Source organism: Fragaria vesca, linkage group LG6 (genome assembly GCF_000184155.1).
Source record: "Fragaria vesca subsp. vesca linkage group LG6, FraVesHawaii_1.0, whole genome shotgun sequence".
In the NCBI taxonomy this organism is placed as follows: domain Eukaryota; kingdom Viridiplantae; phylum Streptophyta; class Magnoliopsida; order Rosales; family Rosaceae; genus Fragaria; species Fragaria vesca.
In genome coordinates, this window is record NC_020496.1 from 34,487,595 (window position 1) to 34,494,671 (window position 7,077).

The window sequence follows — 7,077 nt, forward strand, 5'->3', positions numbered from 1 at the left end:
GAGAGAGAGAGAGAGAGGGTAAAAAATTGAGGTAAAAAGATTAACAAGGGCTATTTTAGTTATTTTGATCGAGATTGATGTCATTTTGAAAGTTTAGGGATGAAACTGATTAAAAAAAAAGATGAGGTATCGAACTGATTTTAGACCTAAAGTTCAGGGGGGTAAACTGAAATTTATTCTTATTTATATTATGGCACTTTCCTCGAAAATGAAATTACCTAATATCTTTGTCGTGATAGCTCTTTCATCTGTAAAATGACAATCCCTCTGCGACAGACCTAACGCTGTTTCATTAAACTTGAGCTTCATCAATTAGAATTACTTGACTTGTTCAAATTTATTTTTAACGTCGCGTATGAATGAGATTTCAAAGTCTCGTTTTATGACACCGACTCTAATATATGATCAAGTTCAATAGCACAAAACCATCAGAATTGAGCCTGCAAACTTTCAAACTCGATAAAGACTTCTTGAGCACTTACAAATGAGAAATTTCGCTAAAACCTGACATATGGATCTCAAAGTCTCTTGATCATACATATATTTTTCATATATATACAGCCCCGGTCAGAGGCGGACGTCCGCATCACCCTTAAAATGCGGATGTCGCCGATTTCTCCACCTTCAAGGTGTCGATGGCGGCGCTTCTCTTGCCGAATGAACACCAGATGCCTTCGGGATGGCGTTGACATGAAGAAGAAGGTCAAGGAGATCGGGATCGGAGCTCTGGGCAGCAACTGGGGCTATTCGATCAAGATTGGCTGCAAACTTGTAGCCAGCGAGTCCACTGGCAAAAGGAAGCTCACTATCAAGGTCTATTATCCGTTCAGCAAGAGAAGCGTCGTTGTCGACGCCCTGAAGGTGGATAAATCGGCGACGTCCGCACTTTAAGGGTGGTGCGGACATCCGCTCCTGATCCGGGCTGTATATATATATATATATATATATATATATATAGTCCCTATCCAGAGCGAAGCTTTGCTCTGAAATTAAAGTGTGAAGTTCCTTATTTGACACACTTTTCAGTCATATTTCCACATCTTCACCGTTCAGTTTGTAGAACCAAATGCATAGATCACTTCTGCAAAATTTCATCAAATTTGATGATCGTTTGGGTGTTCATAATTGTGATTTACACAAACAGTTCTGGTTAGACATATTTATGGTTCGTTCATTTATTTAACCTAATTCGGTACCTAAACGATCATCAATTTGAATGAAATTTTGTATGAATGATCTATACATATACATTAATATCAATAAACTGAACGGTGGAGATGTGGAAATATGACCGAAAAATGTGTCAAATAAAGAACTTCACACTTTAATTTCAGAACGAAGCTTCGCTCTGGATAGGGACTATATATATATATATATATATATATGGAGGATCTAAAGAGAACCTCCTTACTTTAAGAATTTGAGGATTTCTACTATTTTACATTAATAGATGACTTCATTTAACGATCTCAACTGTTGATCCTGTATATTTATATGCAAGAAACATGTCTACAAAATATCAACTAATTCCATAAACATTTGGTAATCATTTGGTCATTTAAATTGACTTAAACAATTGTAGGCCGTTAGATAAAATTAAAACGAATATTGTGCTAATCAAATGGTTAAACATTTTTCATTTTGGCTAATTTTTTGTAGGATTCATATGTGGGTAGGTATTTAGGGAATGTGTGGCTTTGATTGTCAAAATACATGTTAGAACTTTGCAAAAATGATTTACACACTGTGTTTTAGACACTGAAATGTGGAGTTGTGGAAATACGACCTGAAAGTGAGCGAAATAAGGAGGTGAACATTTTAATTTCAAAACGGGATACCCTTCTGGAAGGGAATTGTATAGAATCACTACAAAACCATCACAATTCAGCTTGCAAATACTTTCTCCTATTTCTAGAACTCGATATATAAAGACTTTTTATTAATCACTTACAAATGAGAACTTGAGCGTAAAACATGAGGAATCAAATTTGCCAACCAGCACCAGTGTTGGTCATGTATGACCAGCCAATCAACTCTCACTCTCTCTCTCTGCTCTCTTTGCTCTCTCTCTTTTTTTTGATTGGTTGGTCATACATGACTAAAACTGGTGTTGGTTGGCAAATTTGATTCCAAAACATGATATATCTTCTAATTAAAAATCTACACAAATCATTTTTCTTAATCAGCGAGATCAAAGTGGAGACCGGAGACTTCATTAACATATTAAAAACCTAAAATTTCTCCATAAGATGACACTCCTATTGCTATCAACCGTTGTCAACGGAAACGGACGAATCCAAACTCTTTAAGTTCAATTAACTGCATTATTGTACTGCGTCTCTTTCAAACCAGCTGCAACTCGATCGGAACTCCATTGCAATATATTAGAAGCCATCCTAATATATAACCCACTTGCATCGACTTCCAGATGGCCGGAGATTGAGCTGATCGATCTACTTCATTCCACTAGCTAGATCGATGGATCATGCCCCAAAATAACTTGGGTTATAAGTTATTACTATACACGATCGATCCTTCTTTCATGTCTTAGCATTCACATCTTGATCAGGTATTTCCTGCAAAAAAAGATGATCATGTAACCACTGTTGAGATCGATTTTGAAGAACCAACTAGTCAAGGGAAATGAAACCATGCATGCATATATAAGATCGAGTCGACCAACGCCTCAGCTTTTGGAATATATATAGTTATATGATTGAAGCGGACAAATCCATGGCATCTAAAATTATAATTAATATTATAACTAGAATATCATCCATTAGATCTAAGAGTAATTAACGGTTAAGATAAGTCATAAAAAATTAAATCATTTTCTTTAAATCAATTTAGGATATTTTTCCATCTTTCTATTAAATACACAATAAAAATGGGTGATTACCTACTATGAATTTAGAATACGATTAAGAGGGAGTTAATGCCTTAATGGTTTCCCATTGATAGTCATAAGTAAGGATTAATATCTTCCCTGAAAAAAAAGGTAATCATGAGCAGAGAAACCATTAAAATGGGAGTCAATTTATATATCAAAGTACTCGATCATCTATAGCGATTAATTTCAATTAGAAGATGCTGAATCTCTTGATTTAGTTTTGTCATCCTGATGAAAAAAAAAAGATGAGAAAGAGGTAGAGAAGATTGAAACTTGGCCAATTTTCGAATGTGATCTGATATATTTTTTTGTCTCATTTTCTTTCAAATAGATGAGTTTCAATAGAAAAACAAAAGAGGACGATGAGTTTCAATAGGAAGTCAATTAACACCCTCTTAATCCGTATTAATTGTATTCTAAATTCATAGAAAGATACCTAAATTGATTTAAATTAAAAGAAAAGAAAAGAAAAGCAAATTGTTTAGTTTTAAAGACTTATCTCAACCGTTAATTACGATTAAATCTAATGAATAAAATTCAAGTTATAATATTAATTATAATTCTAGGTGCCACATATCTGCCCCATGATTGAATATAGTATATTTATATATGCAGTCTTCAAAGAATAAAAGGGAGAGAAATTTTAAATACACGCCTCTAATTTCTTAATACACACCCCTATTATTTTATATTTCACATCACATTTGATAGATATGTTTAATTACAAAAACATCCATCAATTATTAGGGGAAAAAAGAAAACTTCCTCTTCCTTAAAACCTTAACTCTTTTCCACTATTATTATGCATCAAGAGAAAAGAAATAAAAACCTCTTCTCCAAAATTCATCACCTGAATTTTGATTACAGTCGTAATCACATGTACTATTTACCGATCTATTTGGTTTTTTTTATCAACTTTAGTTTTTATCCTGCAGACTAAAGACTAGTTTTTATGCTATTGTACTTTTACTAGTTTCTTAACTTTGAAAAAATTATGTATGTTCAATATTTTTTTTCTTCAAATTCTAGCCGATTGATGTGATATTGGAGATTTGGATTTCGAATATAATATTACTCTTTTGATTATAAATTGAAAAATATCAAGAAAAAATTTCTAACCCGATTAAAAAAATCTAACAGAAAATAAAAAATAATACGTAAAGAGAGTTATAAAATAGTAAATATATAATAATTATATTAAATAACAGATTATTATTAGTTTTAGATATTGAGGGTATTTTAGGCAATTTGGGATGTGTATTTAGTATAATATTGAAATGAAAAACTAGATGAGTGGTGTATTAAGTAAGGGATGTGTATTAAGAGATTAGGGGTGCGTATTTAAAATTACTCTAAAAGGGATGGTGCATGTTTTTTCATTATTATAGTTTCCACGCGTTAAAAATACACTCTCGCTGTCTCGCACAGTGTCTTGACTCTATATATATGTATGTTTTTGCAAGATCATCATCATTTGTATTCCAGAATTTGTTGCATACTGTATTTTTATCAAGTATTTTGACATGTGGGATTTGGAAAATGGTACATACGGACGTACGTAATTTTTTGTCATTTTGACCTTTTCAAAATCTTAAAGCAATTATTAATTACAACTGTGGAAATATAGTTAAATTAGATTAAAGTTCTTTTCATGTACGTTATGTACACACAGTACTACGGTTTTACTTTGATTAGCGCCTCTCATGGGGCCGGTTTACTTGATGATTGGCCTTTGGGGATAGGAGTTCCGTAGCTATACTCCTGAACCAAATAATAATCGTTAATAAGAGTAAGAGATCGAGGACTGGAGACTAGTTCAGCAATTAGGCAAAGGGTCTTTGCCGGTGTTCTCGCAACTTGGTTTTGTTTTGTTTTTTGTTTTTTTTGAAGAACACAAACTTGGTTTTTTAAGAGCCAAATATAAACAAAGTTTTGATTAGAAATATAGGATACAAATTTGGACGTATTGGAGGAATATTGGAGGTATGGCTCTCGTATGCAACCTAGTATAGCTGCTACGGAACATGGGTGAGATATATGTGAGTGTATGACAGATATGGTTGGGATGCATGGTGTTGTTGGTCTCTTCTTCTGCAGCAGCAGTCTCTTAAAGCAGCAGCAGCAACAACAACAACATGAGCATGGTGATTTCGGTTTTAGTGCTACACAGTTGTGTTGCCTTGTTTCTTTAGGGTTAGTCTTGTGTGTGAAAGAGAAGTATGTGCGATGAAGTGTTTCTCACTTAACCTCTTCTATATATAGTTTAGTGTTGTAACCTTATTAATTACCAAGAAGAATATCAGAAAAGTTTTGTGTTCTATATATAGTTTAGTGTTGTAACCTTATTAATTACCAAGAAGAATATCAGAAAAGTTTTGTGTTCAATTTTACCACAGAACGAAACAAGTAAGTTAAATGTCCAATAGTATTTCTCTTTGCATTGTGACTAAGTTGTAACCTTATTAATTACCAAGAAGAATATCAGAAAAGTCAAATCTTCTAGAGCTCTCTTAATCAAAACAAATAAATGACTAAGGGGGGTGTATTGTATATGGAATTAGTGGAAGTTTTAAAGAAGTTTATGGAATTTGAAAGTCTAGGTGTATTCAATACTGACTTTTAAAAATCTATCAAAGTCTGGGTGTATTCAACTAGATTTTAAAAAATCATTATGAATTCCACCAAAGTTCAGAGGTATTCAATTAAGACTTTATAAAATGAATAGAAGTTCAGATGTATTCAAAATATCATTCATACTTATGGAATTAATAACTCATGGATAATTGTGGACTTTGTAGTGTAAATTACACACACCAAACTCCAATATTTTTCCATCCACTAAAGCAAAGATTTGGAAAAGTCTACGATAGACTTTCTCTTTACATGTGAATAGGTTGATCCTACAATACATCTATTTTTTTTTCTTTTTTATAATATTTTGTGCTATCAATGTTCTATTCTACCTATTCTTTTCAATGTTTTTTGAATGTTAATATTTTGTTGTATTTCAATTGTAATGCTTGGAACCCTCGATAACCTAAATGTTATATACTAACTCTTGATATTAGAACCACATGATCATATATTATTATATTAGCGTACATGAATTAAACTGTGAACATCTAATGTCCCACTTTAGAATATGTGTCTTTGGTTAACGTATAAGTATGCATGTTAGTTAAGTTAATATTAGTTTTTTTTTGTTACTTACGTTTATGTATTTCAATCAAATATTACAACGGTATGCATCGAAATTAAATAGATGAGCACTAAACTTATAATCGGTGTCATTATGTGTTTGTCATTGCATCTTTATTTTTTTTCCTTTTATGTAACTCTGTAAGTATTAAGAAATCTACATAAGTCATTCATATGAAATCTGTAGATTTCAGAAATCAGTTAAAGTCTGTGATTAAAAATCGATGGTTTTAAGAAATCAGTGAAAGTCTATGAACTTTTCAAAGAGTCTATAGACTTTTCAAAAAGTCAATTGATTAAAATAAGTCTGTATGAATCCAAATACAATACACCCCCCTAAGTTGAAAAATAATTATACCAAAATATATTGCTCTGCCATATACCAAATTGCGGCAGCTTCATGAGGGTGTGGAACCTTCCAAAAAGTTTTTGTCCCGGCCGAGTGGCGGAGCCTCAATTACTAAGCTTCTCTATAGTAATTTAGTCTGTCTCTAAATTAATTTTGTCAATATCACGACCATGGGATTTATATCGTTTGAATTTAATTGTATTTGCGAGATCAAATTGGTAGTGATCAACCGTTTGGCACATAAATCCCTATTATCCTATATTCTTGATCATTTGTCCACCATACTACTTCGCTACTCGAGCTTACCTTTGACCAGTTTGGGTGATTAATTCGAAGTTATTATTAAGCCCAAAAACAGAGTGCTTACAGTGATTGTTACATTTATAAGCCCATTATCTTTTTCGAGAAAGGGTATATAAAATTTTTGTGGCCACAAAGAACATAAAGGGCATTTGGTCTAGTGGTATGATTCTCGCTTAGGGTGCGAGAGGTCCCGAGTTCAATTCTCGGAATGCCCCCTTCTTTATATTTTTTCCTCACCTCTGGTTTTTTCCTCACCTCTGGTTTTTTCATCACCTCCTCACCTCTGGCCTGGCCCAAACTGATTATTGGGCTTTTGACATTTCACTTCCCCCCACCC

The 7,077-nt window shown here is 33.0% G+C and overlaps 1 non-coding gene across 1 annotated transcript; it reads left to right on the plus strand.

Annotated features, from left to right (window-relative positions):
* The first annotated feature begins 6,883 nt into the window (after positions 1–6,883).
* On the plus strand, positions 6,884–6,955 carry TRNAP-AGG. Its single transcript has one exon. It is a non-coding gene; the product is annotated as a tRNA-Pro (tRNA).
* Positions 6,956–7,077: the final 122 nt, after the last annotated feature.